The 16,030-nt window shown below is 37.3% G+C and overlaps 1 protein-coding gene across 1 annotated transcript in view; it reads left to right on the top strand.

Annotated features, from left to right (window-relative positions):
- Positions 1-16,030, top strand: part of SLC12A1 (solute carrier family 12 member 1) — a 423,573-nt gene that overhangs the window by 381,643 nt on the left and 25,900 nt on the right. The gene's annotated exons all lie outside the window — the stretch shown is intronic.

Below are 16,030 nucleotides of genomic sequence, written 5' to 3'. Positions count from 1 at the left end.
GCAACTAAGACCTAACAGTGAGTTTAACATTTTAGCAGATTTTGAGTTTTTAGAAAACTAGCTGAATATTTTAAATATATTTTATTTTTGTGTTACACCAGCAAATATATCAATACATGTTTTAGAATTAAAATTGTTTGTGAGGAAACTCAGACTAAGATAGATACTACATGATAGTTACCAATCACTGCACATTGCTGTAAGCAAGCAATAATTCCTAACAGGGTGAGTGCTATAGGGAAATAATGGACCACTCAGGGGTATTATGAAACCGAACAGAAGCTCATTTGTGCTGCAAACAGACTTAGATATGCTGATGAAAATGGATATCTTCACAGGTCTAAAAGTTCTGGATAGTGAATATGAATAATAATGTGGCTAGTGCTGTAACTTCACTGATTTTAACTGCAAAAACTCTATCTGAGATCTATCCATCGATCTACAACCCCTTTTTTTCCCATATGTGTAAATGAGGTAGGGGTCACTTCAACAGTGAATGACCTTGCTCTAATGTTCACACCACTGGGTGGCTAGTGTATTTTTACAAAATAGCAGTACACTAAATAGTTGTGAGAACAGGGATCATAAGGTGATCGACCTGGACAGAAATATTAGTAATACAAATGAAGGGAAAAATGAACTAGATAACCTAACAAAAACAAAAACAAAACAAAAAAAACAAACAAAACTAGATCAATACTAGATTTCAGTTCTCATTAAAATGTTAGAGCTGAAAAGATGAAGAGCTGTTAGTGGTACTTCCATACCATCATTGATTATTGAAAAATGATGGGTTGTGTTAAATAAACCTATGATTTAGTTGTCTCTGACATAAGCAAAATCCAGATGTCATCTATTTCTTCAGTAAGTCAGTTGTCATCACACATGGATAGAACCTATTTAAACAGTCATAAAATTGACACAGGGCATGCACATTGGCAAGATCAAAATGTAAGTCTCTTTGAAAAATATATTTCCTTTCTCCCCCTGAAGCTGAGCATCATCTGCCAACAGCTCCTGTCTCCATTCACTGGGTCAGCTGATCCTGCCTTAGCATCCCATAGCCTAAACCTGATTCACATCCAGAACCGGTGAGGAAATCAGGGGTACTGCAGCAGCTGGTGCTGCTGCTGGGGAGGGTGTCCTAATTCCTGTCCCCTCACTGCAGCCTTGCCAACTCTGCAATCATTTCTTTCAGGAGGTGTATGCATGACTTCCTGACTAAGCAACTCACCACATATGCAACACAGAGCTTGCCAGGCTTGCACACCGATTACTGAGATGAGCCCTTGGCTGTCTACCTCCCCCACCCAGCATGACTGAGACAACAGCAGCCATTCACTCCCATCCTCCACTGGAAAATCAGTGCCTGTTAGATAATTGAAAACTAAAAATGTCAACCTTTAGAATATCGAACACAAAATGTAGAATATACAAAAGGTCAACAAATGCTGACAGCTCATTTCTGAGATTGCGTTACAGCTGGGAGTGGAGTTTTGCCCTTCTCCCACTGTAGTGCAAACCCTGGGTTTATATAAAATTAGCAGTGGTGCAAAGATTGATTTTTTTTTCTTTTTTTTTTTTTTGGCTCAGTTGTGATATTCTGAGCCTTCATTGTTGTGCATTCAGCTATATTTATAGTTGACATTCTGACAAAGATTATACTTATTTGGTTGATAGCATGATAAAATAAATAATCTAATTCCTTGAATCAAAAGAAACAACTATTTTATATTGTACAACCTGTTGTAAAGTAGGTAACACAAAAGGAAACTGAAAAAGATAGCTACAAATTAGGAGGAAATACTATGTTTATCATAATGACAATTATTCATGGCATGAGGATTGCTGAACATGATAAGATGTACAAACACAAGAAAATATTATTACAAATTCTAAAGAGGTAAATGCTTATTTATAAATGACCGAAATTCCTCCATCACCTGTTTTTAATGACAAACTATTCTAAAAGTTAGAATTTATAACTACTGGCAAACAATATTCATAGTCTATGGAGGTGTATAACATTGTGGGAAAATGCGCTTGGTGATCATATTGTTTGCAGGAGATGGGTAACACTCCAGCCAAAAATCAACACATGTAAGACAAGAAATTAGATTAGGGTAATTAACATGTTTTAGAGAATAATATTTATATAATGCAAGGAGTTTTAGAGTCTGCAGAAGTCCAGACCTTAGTTCACAAGAAAACCAAACATTTGTACATGAATTAAAATATTTTTCTGCTTAAACCTGTACCGTATGCTTGGGAAATCTATGCCACATAGGGAATGAAAGCTCTTGTCAACCTTAGCAATTCTGAAAATGATTTGGTGGAGTTTTTTAGATTAAATATTAAGTAATTTGTCAAGCCACACAGGACTAGAAGTCATATTCTGGGTACAGTGTTTCAACAGATAACTTAATTTGCCATTTTGTGGCATTGTCTAATCCTTTAGGAAGCACAGATCACAATATGGCTATTTGTGAACTTACAATATCTCATAGTGTTTTCAGGGGAAATGAGTACAGTTAAAAACTTTAAGAAAGTAGACTATGATAAAAGCATGATGAATGTAATAAATGTGAATTGCAATTATATATTAGAAGGAACATTATCTGAGGTAGATTAGAATGTATTAATTGAATAAATATTAGATTCAATAAATAAGTGTCTTCTTACAAGGAATAGGAAAATACATTTTAAAAATAAATGGGTCTGATAGGGAAAAATAACCAGAACAAAAATGAAAAACTTGCAGTAAATAAAAAGCTGAATATAAAGTGTTATAATTCAAGAAAGTAAGTAAGATTTTCAAATTCAGATAGAATAACTGAAACTTAAGCATGACAATTTTTTATATCATATAAATAGACAGAGCTCCCTAAGTCAAGACATGATAGTAAAACACCTAAAATAAAATGACAACCTCAACTAACTGTTTCATAAAACATACACAGACATTGTTAAATCTTCATTTTGAAGGGGGTTTATACTACCATTTACCCTCCGGTGTTGGGGCTCTTCTCCTGCAATGCTGATCTTAAATGTAGATTAACTCTGAGGTCACACAGACTCAGAAAAAAGGAGAAAACATACACAAAAAGCATAAAACTCACTTGTTCCTCTTCCGCAAGTCTTGTAGCCAAGATCTGCAACAAATCAAGTCTGAATGCACTGAAAACATCAATAACATAAAACCTGTGATCATACAGGTTTAAAATACAACTGTACTATTGATCAACTACAGTGCTCCCAAAAGTCCTTAGTTTAACTTTTTTTCAAATTCAAAACCATTATTTTCCTATATATATTTCTGGCATAAGGAGCAAAAGAAAAAATCTGTAAGTTACTATTGGGAGACAGCAAGCCACAGTTTAAACCTTCAGTAATAACCTAGTTATTTGTAATTTTAAAAATCATTTAATGTAAATTCTTTACAAATTAAAAATAATAAATGCTGTAGTAATTACACATAAAGTCAGACTATTACAAATGGAAAGTTTTTAAGGCTTTGAAATAAGGAAAATGACAACTCTCAAGGCCCAAATAGAATAATATGCAGAATATAATCCAACTCTCGCTGAAGGCATTTCAGGCCGAAGTGAAGCAAAATGAGAAGAAATCCTGAATACAATACCATGGCAAAAACTAATAACTAATAAAACTATTGAAACAATAAGATAAATAAAATAAACTTTAATTAGTAAACATAAAATGTATATAAATGTTAAACAGACTTATGTACGATGAGCGCTTTCATCGAAATTCGCCTAAATTTATTGAAGTGCAGTTTCAAAATTGTTGAATAAGGACTTTATTCCACCACAGTGAAATACCAATCCATAAGGACAGTTAAAAAAAACTACTATTTTGACTTACATACTGATCATTTTGCCATCAATACTTGAAAAGTACTTTGAAAGATTTTTTTTTACAAACTGCTGTCCCTATATAAGTAGGTCCTGTCACCCAAACTTAGTTTCTTTTTATACCAATGTAATTGAGGCTATGGACATAGACATACTAGCTGATGTGGTTACTCTGGAATTATCCAAAGCATTTTATTCAGTACCCTATAAAAGTGTATGCAGTTCATTTTTTCAAGCTTGAACTCATCAAAAACTGTTTTGTCATGTTTACTCTCTAAATAGAGCAGGAGGAGTATTTCTGTGTTTTTGGAGGGGGATGTACAGGTGGCACCCTCATATATAGTATGCCTTATCCTCACTCACTTTACTTAAGTAAACTAACTCCAGTATCACTCCACTTTTGAAGTAGAGAGCAAACAAAGCAAAATGATCTTTTGAGAAGTTGGTTCTCAACTAAAGGACCACTTCCAGAAAGGTTTATTCAGTGTCCTGAGCAGATAAAAAATAACTCCTATATTGTCATCTGAGTTAAGAACTGCTTAAGATGTAGAACATTTGAAGTAAATTATCAAGAAGAATTTTCCAACCCATATATAATAACAAGTGGAATTCATCGCTGTTTACTAGGCTAAGGATCACAAGGTCCCTTTTAAGTCTAGTCATGCATCCCAAATCTCTGAATAGTTCTGGTGTGCTTGGTAAGTGTAAGCAGGGGCTTGGAAGGTGAAAGATTTGCAAGCAGGGGCCTGGGAGATGAACCATTTCCAGGCTGCCTGCGCCCACTAGACACATAGGTGCCAAATCAGGGATGAACTTCTTGTTCGCCATCCAAGTCACACTTGAATTGGGTTAGGGGGGAACTATGCTTCTCACAGATGGGGAGCCTGTTCCAAAGATTGGTTAGTCTCTGGGATACATACCTGTCTCTCCAGCAGGTCCTATTTATATCACAAGTAAGGTTTAAGTCTTTAGAGCAGATAATTCTGGTGCTGGTTGTTTTGCAGATATTCAGACTGTCCATCAGAGTTGGGTCTGCCAATGCCCTCTATGCCAGGCATAGATCTCCCCTCAACAGCCTGTAGGAGACAGAATACAGGGATACGGCCTTGAGGCAGTCTGCATAGGACATGTTACTTTCTCCCTATATTCTTTTAGTGAGAAACATCTGTGGATGTTCCATTTGTTGGATATGTCTGTTTAGGTACCTACCAAAGGGGGCATTGTACTCAATGACTAGTCTGATGAATGCCAAATACAGTGGAACAGTGACTGTCTTGGACCTTGATGCTACACCTTTGTTTATAGGTTGCGCAATACAGAATGATTTCCTCACTGCTGTAGACATGTGATGGTCAAAGGCTAGAATACTGTATATGTGTGTCCTTAAGTCCCTGACTACTGAGTCATCTCTAAGGGGTGTGCTGTCAATATGATAGTTACCAGGCATGGATGACTTCCCAAAGAATACTATTATGTATTTTTTGGCATTTAGATTTAGTCCATGGCTCTGACACCAGTTGCATGTCTGTGTCTGTCCTTTCTGGAGAAAATTTGTGTCGGTGTGAGATTCAATGAGAGTTCCTAATTTGCAATCATCTGCAAATTTAGTCAGCCACAGGCCATTGACATTGGCCTTGACTTCAGAGAAGTAAATGCCAAAAAGGAATGGTCCCAGGACAGATCCATGAGGGACTTCACTTGCAACTGGCCTCTTTGTACAAGTGGACTCTCCATTTCTAACTTCCTGGGTCCTATCAGCCAGTTGGCTATCCACCGGGTGACATAAGGACTCGTACCTAACCTCTTGAGTTTGTCAACAATGCCCAAGTGGGGTATTGTGTCAAATGCCTTGGCCAGGTCAAGGTAGGCAGTGTGAACCATTTTGCCCTCTTCCATTGCTGGGTCTGTGTGCAGCCATTGAATGGACTAAACTGCCATGTGTGAGATGGAGAAGTCTTGTCCGACCGGTTACCTTCACCATCATACACATTCAGTATAATGAACTTTAAATGAATGAACATTCACAGAATTTGGTTCAATGTTTAGCCTTTCAATGTTTAATGTTTAGTCTGTTCAATGACTGAACCATAGTGAATGAACCCCATTGCTTTGGTGACCTTCTCAAAGAATTCCACCAGGTTAAGTAGGCATGACCTGCCCTTGATAAAACCAAATTGGGTTGGGCCCAGTGTCTGGAGGTTGACTTTATCACTGATCATTTCCATGATAATTCTCTCCATGGCTTTGCATATGAGACAAGTAAGACTTATGGGTCTGTCGTTTCCAGGGTATGTAGATGTCCCACCTTTATGCAGAAGGATGACTGTTGCTCTTCTCTATTCATGAGGCACAAAGCCTGTTTGGAGGCTAGAGTTAAATAGCAATTCTAAAGGGCCTGATAAGTCATGTTTCATGCTATTTAGAAGGCATCCTGGAATATTGTCTGGCTCCATTGATACAGTGTTCTTGGCCTTAGAGACAGCATTAAGGACCTGTTCCCTAGTGATAGCAGGGAGAGTTATATTTGATGGTATTTCCTGAGGGAAGGTTGAGGGGGGAGAGAGGGGTAAAGTTGGAGCTCAATTTGTTGGCCAGTAGGTTTGCTATGTCTTCTGGCTCAGTATAGGTGGCTGCATTTGCAATGAGCTCTGCACACAATTGTGTATTGCCTTTGAGGTTGTGACTGATGAGGTATGGATTTGGTAGACTTTATCTGTCCTCTAAGTTGTTTGTTTAGTTTGATGAGAGTGCTTTTATCCTACTGGGTGCTGTACCTCCTAATTTTTGCCATGATTTTCTACCTTCTGCTATATAGCCTATTGATTTCATGATTCTACCAGGGTGGTTTGTTTTTTGAGTTAGTTATGTACTTCTTCCTGGTGAGTACAGCTGCCTCTATGCAGCTATTAACATGCTTGTATAGAGTTTCTGTGCACAGTTCTGCATAGGCAGCAGTGAAGTAGAGTTAGTCCTGGAGCCTATATGTTTTCATTTTATGTCTTATCTTGCCAATGAGTTCAATACTGTTGTGTCTCAATATGTGTGCATGACTACACAATGGCAAGTATTCTAAACTATGAAATATGATTGGCAAACAAAAGGTGAAAAAAATAACCAAATTGAAAAATGCCTCTGAAGATGGCCAAATTAAAGACACCTCTCGCCAAATACCGGAATGTATACAAGTCAATCCCTGTGAACTAAGATGACAAAATAGAACACCCTGTACAGTACAATTCATTCTTAAATAAAACAAATCCCCCATTTAGCATCTAAAGTAGATTGGTATTAAAAACATTACATAGCAACCCAGTATACATATTAGATTGAAAAATCATGTCATGTTTGATATTAAATATTAAAAAGTAATAAATAAAAAATCCAGTAATACATTAATATTCTCTGCAGTCATGATAATGATAATAAAAATAATTCTGTCCCACTGTTATTTTATAACATTAGTGATCTCATTTTGAGAGATGGAGCCAAGGAGACAGATTATTCAGCCCTGGTGTAACATACGCAATAGCTCCCAATATTCAAGAAGGGTCTCCCACAATCCCCTATCAAATTGATATCAACCTGTTCCAAGATCCAAAATAAAAACCTACTCTGCCAACATATAAGAGATTATCTAAAGAGGACTTTAGCTTCTGATTTTTTCTTGACCTCATACATGTGTTTGTACACCCTGTTCTTTAAAGCTTGTTCAATCTTATAGGAAAAACATATCTGACAGAATGCAAGATATACCACCCTCCTGGTGCTACAATTGAAATATGCTCTAAATGTTTTTCCTGTACTAGAAAGGCATAGGGTAGCACAGTTCACCATTTGGGCCCATTGGTGGCACATACCACATTTATAGGTGCCCCACTGTCTATGTTTATCAGTGGATCTTTGTCTGTAGTTGCTGTTCTCTACTCAAAAAAATTATTGATGTTATTACCTCTCTTATAGGTTTTTGTTTGTTTTATTTATGGGTTCTTTTATAGGTGTAACGTAGAGGGTGAGAAAACACTGGTAGACTATTTGACATTTTAGAAAAAAGATCCCAGAATTTCTGGATTTTATCAGAATCGTGATTGAATTTCATAATAAATGCTCTATTATAATTAATAACACTCTGTCCATTATTTAATGCTTTCACTCAGAGTCACCCAAGTACATGGTTATTTTCTGGTATGTATTTCCCCTAAAAGGGGATAAATGTAGTGCCTTACTCTGATATTACTTCACTTTTCAATCCGTTAACTAGAGACTCAGGGTATCCCCTTTCCAAAAAGAGTTTCTCTATAAATTCCAATTCTGTTAAAAAAAATCTTTGTATTCAGAAGTCATACAGGCTGCTTTAACCATCTGGCCCTTTACTATATTTTTCTTTTGGTGAAAGGGATGACCACTGTTGTAGTGTAAATATGAATTGGAAAACTGTTCTTTCCTGTATAGTTTCAATCTAAAGCACACATTATCAAGATCTTTAAAAAGTGTTATATCCAAATAATGTCCCTCTGCATTGCTCATATTGCTTGCGAATTTCAAAAAGCTAGTTGTTGAATTGATATAGGATATAAATTTATGTAATGTTTCATCAGTCCCTTGCCATATAAGGTAGATATTATCAAGGAATCTAAGATACAAGACAATAGAAGGGAAGTGCGGGATTTGAAAATGTACTCTTGTTCCCAGTGTAACAATACCATATTGGCAAAAACAGGGTACACGTGGCCCCATAGCAACCCCACACATTTCTTTGTAATACTGTCCTTCAAAAAATAAAAAAAATATTGGTCAAAAGCAATTCCATACATCCCATAACTAATCTCAGGTCCTGTGCATTCAAAAATTCACTTTGGACCATAATATTTTTGCAGCATCATAGACCCAAAGCATGGGGAATACCAATGAAAAGATATTTAATATCAATAGTAACAAACATGTGGTGGAGGTGATAATAATCATTGATCACTTTTTCTAGGAAGTCCCATGAATTGGCAAAAAAATTTTAAATGATTTTAAGATCAATTTGAGGTTTCTGTCAACATAGACTGCCAAAGGGTAAGTTTTGGACCCTATAGTGGCCACTATGATTTTGAGAGTAGGGATTCATAGGTTCATAGGTTCATAGGTTAGTACTAAGCTAACTGCCCTTGCGAGCCATTTTAAGCCTAGCCAATTATCCCTTCTGAGACTCAAACCCTGCACATTGTGTTTGTAAGGCAAACACCTTAACCATTAGGCCACCCTCCCAACCCCTCAGTAAATTAACCTATAATCAAAGATACTCTTCTGTATCTTAGCTATCCTGAAAATGGCTGGCTTCATTGGTTGTGAAACTGCAAGAAAGTCATACAAATTCTTATCAACCAGGCCCTGCAACAAGTTATCCTCAAGAATTATGTTTATGTTCCTATATGCTATGTGAATTTCATTAAGAGAATCCTGTGAATAGGTGTCATTGTTTAGTAACTCGAGCATTTTTGCTGAATACATCCATTGGTACATAATTAACCCCCCCCCCCCTGCCAGTCAGGTTTCATAATCCAAATATCTTTATTTATACTAAACTCATAAAGAGCTGTCCTTTCATCATGAGAAAGGTTAGGAATCAACCATGTTTTCTTTCTAACATACTGTCTAATTTCATGATAAGTTTGATAACATGGGATGTGAGGGGCTGGTGTTAAAAACACTATTATTCCTAAAACCAAGGTTCTCATGTCTGGTTTCATTGTTGCCAAAGAGTAATTCTAGATAGGCCTTTTTTAAAAATAACTTAAAATCAACCATAATTTCATCAAGCCGTACACAAGAAGATGGGACAAAGTTAACTCCCTTGTGGAAAATGGAGAAGTGGTTTAGATTAAGTTCAAAGCTGCTATAGTTAAACACTTTGCATTGCCATTATGTACAAAGCACACCATCCATAATAGTATAATTTGTATTACTTCCTTTTTCAATATGCTTTAATTTATCCTTCTTTTTCCCCTTTTGTCAGTAAAATCCAAGGTCCTATCTCATTGATGTTACTTTTTGGTAATTGGGTTTTGGACAGTCTCTCAACTGGCTGGACCTCCTTAGAGGGGAAATTGTAAAGGGTTGTCTACATTATAGGTTAATTTACTAGTGCTAGGTGCATCACAAGGGTCAACATGTCTATAATCTCCACTATTGTTGTGAATAACATTTTTCCCTTGCCCAGGGGCTTAATCTAACATATCTATTGGAGAGACCTTTTGAATCCTTACTTTTAGGTGCACAATGGGCTCTTATTTCATAATAATCTGTCCTGTCCCTCTCAAGTTTCTCAATCTTTCATTTTTTAATATTCATAACCTTTTCATCAATTGCTTTTAAAATAGAATAATATTTGTTCCAGAGCTCATTCACAGTGAATAACAACTTATTCTGTATAGCAGTATTTAACATACTAATTTCACTGTATAAAATTTCTAAACATTTTCATTGTTTTTATAATAGTTTTCATGATGTTTAAACCACAATTATTAACAATTTCCAAAAGTTATTTGTTGAACTCAGAACCCGTCTCAACATTATTAGGGTATTTTCCCATTCTAAGTCCTCTTGGGACTTGATTTTTACCAATATCTGTCGCTCCTGGGATTCAGGTTACTGGCTAAGGCTCTTGCCACCCATATAGTGCCTTTTTTAGGCAAAATTCAAAGGACAAAACCACCACCGTAACAGGTACAAGCATGCAAAATCTGAAGGTAATGCTACTCAATGCTAGAAGTCTAAACCTCAAAATGCACTCTCTCGAGGCACTCCTAAAAATGGAGAACATCGATATCTGTGCAGTAACTGAGACCTGGTTCAAGGCTCCAGAGAGCACCCCTGCAATACCAGGCTACAACTCTTACCACACTTTTCGGCCACCAAACCAGGATTGAGACAGGTGGAGGAGTGTTCATATTCACCAAGGATATTCACACCACCAGGTTAATTGCCAAACACAATGCGTCTGAAATTCTCCAGGTGCAGCTAACACTAGGTAAGACTGCAATCCAAATTGTAGCTTGCTACAGATCCCCCACCATGCCCCAAGATTCTCACTACTCCCTTCTAAACATACTGGAAAATATTAATATACAACTAAACACCCTAATACTGGGTGATTTCAACTACCCTGCCATTAACTGGGAAAACTACTCGTGTACCAACACCTTTGCCCAAAGGTTTTTGAAATTCATAAATTCCAATGCCCTGGATCAACTAATCCATAGTCCCAACAGGGGCTCCAATATCCTAGACCTGGTCATTACCAACATGGGAAATCGATGCTCCACACCTGTGGTCACCCCCTCATTGGTCAGGTCAGACCATAAGCTAATCATCCTTAACATCCGCATCCCATCCCCACCCCCACCCCCCAGTAAGGAAACCTCCATAAAAAACTTCTCCAAAGCCAACTTCATGCTACTCAAGTCAGAAGTTACAAACTTCATGACAACCATGCAGACGGGAACTGAAAGTTCGACTGCTGAGTCCTACACTAAGGCACTGTACGAGCACATCCACTCATGCATGAATCGTGCCATCACAAATAGAACCAAGATGTTCTCCTCCAAAAAAAGGAAGCCAATCTGGTGGTCCTCTGCCATAAACAAACTTTACAACAAAAGGAAGAAACTGTTGCAGAAAAGAGGAAAATCCCAGGATGCAAAAAAACTCCCTTACCAGCCTGAGTAAGAAGCTGAGATCCCTCATAAAATCCTCCAAAGCTAGTTACGAAAATAAAATTGCCAAAGAATCCAAAGACAACCACAAGGCATTCTATAACTACGTCAAGAATCTAAATGGCAATGCCCAGATCTGCTCTGAGCTACAACAGAATGGCATTAAATATATTGATCCCAAGGATATTACCAATATCCTGGCAGATCGATTCAGTGCCAACTTCACCCCCCTCTCACCCCCTAAATGGCCTATCTCAATACCAGAAGATTGCCAAATTCTGGTAATAATGGCCAAAGCTAATAATACAGCATCCATGGGAACAGATGACATCCCGGGCTGTATACTACATGAACTACAAAATGAACTGGTGCCTCACCTAAGTGTCATGTTTAATCATACCCTCACCTCAGGCTTCATGCCCACTGAGTGGCGCACAGCTACAGTTATCCCACTCCACAAGGGGGGATCCACATTGGATCCCGGAAACTACCACCTCATCATTCTGACGAGCCTGATCTGCAAGGCCATGGAACATATTATCATGGAACTTATAAACAAAGACATTGGCAACCTTAAAACACTGGACCCCACCCTGTTTGGGTTCGTGAAGTGCCGATCTTGTCTCCTGAACCTGAATGACTTCTTTGAATCAGTCTCCAGAGCCGTGAACGAGGGTAAGGCAATCCACACAGCCTATCTGGACCTCGCCAAGGCCTTTGACACCACCCCACACTCTGGAATCATAGATAAACATACTAAGCTGGGCATTATTCCCTACATCACTCGATGGATTGCCAACTGGCTTACTGACAGAACCCACACTGTAAAAGTAGCTGACTCCGAATCCAGCCCCAGACAAGTGATAAGTGGAGTATCTCAGGGTTCAGTACTGGGACCTCTCTTGTTTGGCATCTACTTCTCTGAAGTACAGGCCAACACTAAGGGACTCAGGCTAACAAAGTTCACAGATGACTGCAAACTGGGAGCCATTATTGAATCCCCAAATTATGTCATTACTCTACAAAAGGGCCTTACAGAAACAGATGCTTGGTGCCAGAGTCATGGGCTCAAGCTCAATGCCAATAAATGTATAGTTATCCCCTTTGGGAAAAAACATGTACCCGTGAATTACCACATAGGTGGCAGTACACTAAACACCGAAAGTGTGATAACAGACTTAGGGACACAGGTGGCCAATGGTCTCACCTTCAATAACATCGCCACAACAGTCAGGGAATACTTCTATGTGGCACACCTCATCACTAAGGGCCTCTCATCCAGAGAAAAGGAGGTCATTGTCCCACTGTACTCATCCCTCATTAGACCCATTATAGAATACAACGCCCCATTTGGTATGTACCTCTTAAGACATCTGCAACAACTGGAAAGGCCACAGAAATACCTCACGAAAAGAATCACAGGCTTAAAGCAGATGCCTTAATCTGACCACCTTAAAAAAACACCAGCTGTACTCTGTCGCATATTGTCTACTCCAAGGCGATCTCTGCTTAACATACAAGGCCATGTCAGACCCAGAGCTGTTGGACATGCTACACTTAAAGAAATCCCAATCCCTCAGAGCCACATGCTCCAGGGATCTAAACCTTGTCATCACAATAAACAAAACATGCTGGAGGGATAGGTTCCTGACCCAGAGACTCCCCAGACTCTGGAATAGACTGCCCGTACATGTCAAGCAGAACACCTCTTTGGCCCTATTCAAAAGGAATCTTGATGATTGGATGGGAGAAAGAAAATTCACACCAGGGATCACATCAGTCACCCTGCTAGACAGGGGTCCATGGAAGTAAATAGTGTGGGAAGAAATAGCCATTGAATTGTTATGGCTAGGCTTGTATAGGCCCTAGGGCCATTAGCCTAGTACCAACCTATGAACCTATATTGCTTTGCAAAAAATAGCTTATCCAAGACTAAATTTCAGTATTTGAGCATTTTGGCCTTTAATTTATACAACATAACTTTATAGGAACTGTGTTCTGTCAGATATGTTTTTCCTATTATATGGGAAAGACTGAATGGGCTTTGAAGAACAGGGTGTACGAATACATGCATGAGGTCAAGAAAAAATCAGAAGCTAATGCCCTTTATAGACACTCTCTTATATGTTCGCAAAGTATGTTTTTATTTCGGATCCTGGAACAGGTTGAGATCAATTTGGAAGAGGGGGATCGTGGGTGACCCTTCTTGAATATTAGGAGCTACTGTGGCAACTGTGACTTAATGCATGTGCTGCACCAGGGCTGAAAGATCTGCTCTCATTGGCTCCAGCTCTCAAAATGAGATCACTAAGGTTATAAGGTAACAATAGGACAGCAATGTTTTTATTATCATTATTATGACTGCAGAGAATATTAATGTATTTTTTATTTATTATAATTAATATATACTATCAAATATGACATGATTTTTAAATCTAATATGTATACTGGTTTGCTATGTAATGTTTTTAATTCCAATTTACTTTAGATGATATATGGGGGATTTGTATTATTTAAGAATGAATGTGCAGGGTGTTCTGTTTTGACATCTTAGCTTACAGGGATTGACTTGCATATGTTCTGGTCCTCTAACACTGTTTTTTTATATGTTTTTTTTTTCCTTCCTTTTTTGTTCCTTTTTGGTGCACCTATCTTATCAACTTATCAGGAGCTTTAAACAAACTATAGGAAGTGATGCAAAATGTTTTCTTTAAATGATAGTATGAACTACTATATAAATGGTTTTGGTGTAGTGAATTGTTTATTCTGATGACGTCTTTGGTACAAGATGAAAGCGCTAAATAAACAGAGGTACATTCTTATATTTGGTGTTCTTGGTTGGAACATTATTTCCTGCTTGGTGAGCAGCGTCTTTGATTTGGCCATCTTTGCAGGCATCATGCCTTCTAACCTCAGTAAATGAGGATATGAATTTCCACAATTATCTGGATATCTTAAATTTGTGGGTAACTAAAACATAATGAAATTTAACATCAACAGATGTGCAATATTGCATTTTGGTAAATCCAGTAATGGTCTTAATAGGAATACATTAAGAAAAGCTATGCACTGTATATACTTATTCTAATATTCCTTTACTGAAACATTACTTTATGTGAAAGAAATGCTTTGGTATCATAAAAAATGTGCCGAGTGTCATTAACTACAAGACATGTCTCCGTATTGCTTCCAATTGTTATTAATGATATCAGAGCAATCAGTGAGCACAATGACCAGTTTTGTGTCTATACTAGTGTGGATGTTAAGAGGTTCCAATCCATGTAGATATGTTATACAAAGACTTTGAAGACCATCACTACATGCTGTCAGATACAGACTGTTAAGAGGTGAGTTAATATTGGTTTACAAGATCCTTCATGATGCAGAGCTAAGAACATTATAGTTATTCCAGTTCATGAAAGAAGGAATTTAGGCAATTTAAAATCTGAATTTTTCCCACAAAAAATAGAAAAGCCATGGAACAGATTACTTCTGGATTTGATAAAAAATATTTGCCAACATAATTTAAAATGAATAAGATAGCTTTACTAGTGATCAAAAATATTAACTGTCAGGTTCAAGATAAAAGCTTTTAGATGTCTCCCAGTCTTAGCAGCTTATAACCCTGGACCACTGACTAAACTAATCTTAGTCACAGATTACAGCCATTGGAGAAATTTATTTGGATTACAGTATTATCAACAACATTTACATGAAGATTAGTTCCATTTAGGGTTTACAGACTATTACTAAATATCTTACATTACATAAACATTGCACTTATTGACTTATATTTCCATCTCTTTTGCCTTGGTAATATTTTTTTTTCAATTTTTGTCAACATTACTTCCTTCAAACTTGTGAGACAGGAAATGGTCTTGTTTTCTACCAACAAATGCAAATCTTGCAATGGGGGATTTTGAGCATAAATTAATTTATAGCTCTACATTTTAAGCCAAGATTGTACATTATTTCAGTACAAAAGATAGATTAGTTTTCATGTAGAATGGTAACATGAAATCAGCATATTTTGTTAGTTACTAGCCTACTACATTCTTTAGACCACAAATAAAGCTTCAAACCCAATTTAGACAGAGCAATTTGCAGCATTTGTATAATGTTTTAAATATGAAGTTTCTTACTGCATACTTTTGTAGAATTGTCTGATATACTAATGCTTTATTTTTAATTTTCTTCTTCTAATAACAGGGCATTTGCCTGGTTAAGTAACGTGAACAATCAGACAGTATGCAAGTGCAGTTTGTGGAAATGAGTAGCTGACTGATATGGCTTTAACTAAGCCATACTAAGTGCACAAGACAGGCAAAAGGATGATAATAAATCAGGTTTCTGTCCTTCTCTCCAGCAGATGACATTCATGGATACCAATCAGTGCATATCATGGAAGTTTTTGTTTTTGTAATAAGTACAGAGAAATCATAATCATCAAAAGCAGTGCAA

The sequence above is a fragment of the Protopterus annectens genome, chromosome 7.part0, assembly GCF_019279795.1.
Source record: "Protopterus annectens isolate FY-2018-M chromosome 7.part0, PAN1.0, whole genome shotgun sequence".
NCBI classification, from domain to species: Eukaryota; Metazoa; Chordata; order Ceratodontiformes; family Protopteridae; genus Protopterus; species Protopterus annectens.
Note: the sequence above shows the minus strand (reverse complement) of the source record. Positions and strands in the feature narration are given on the sequence as shown.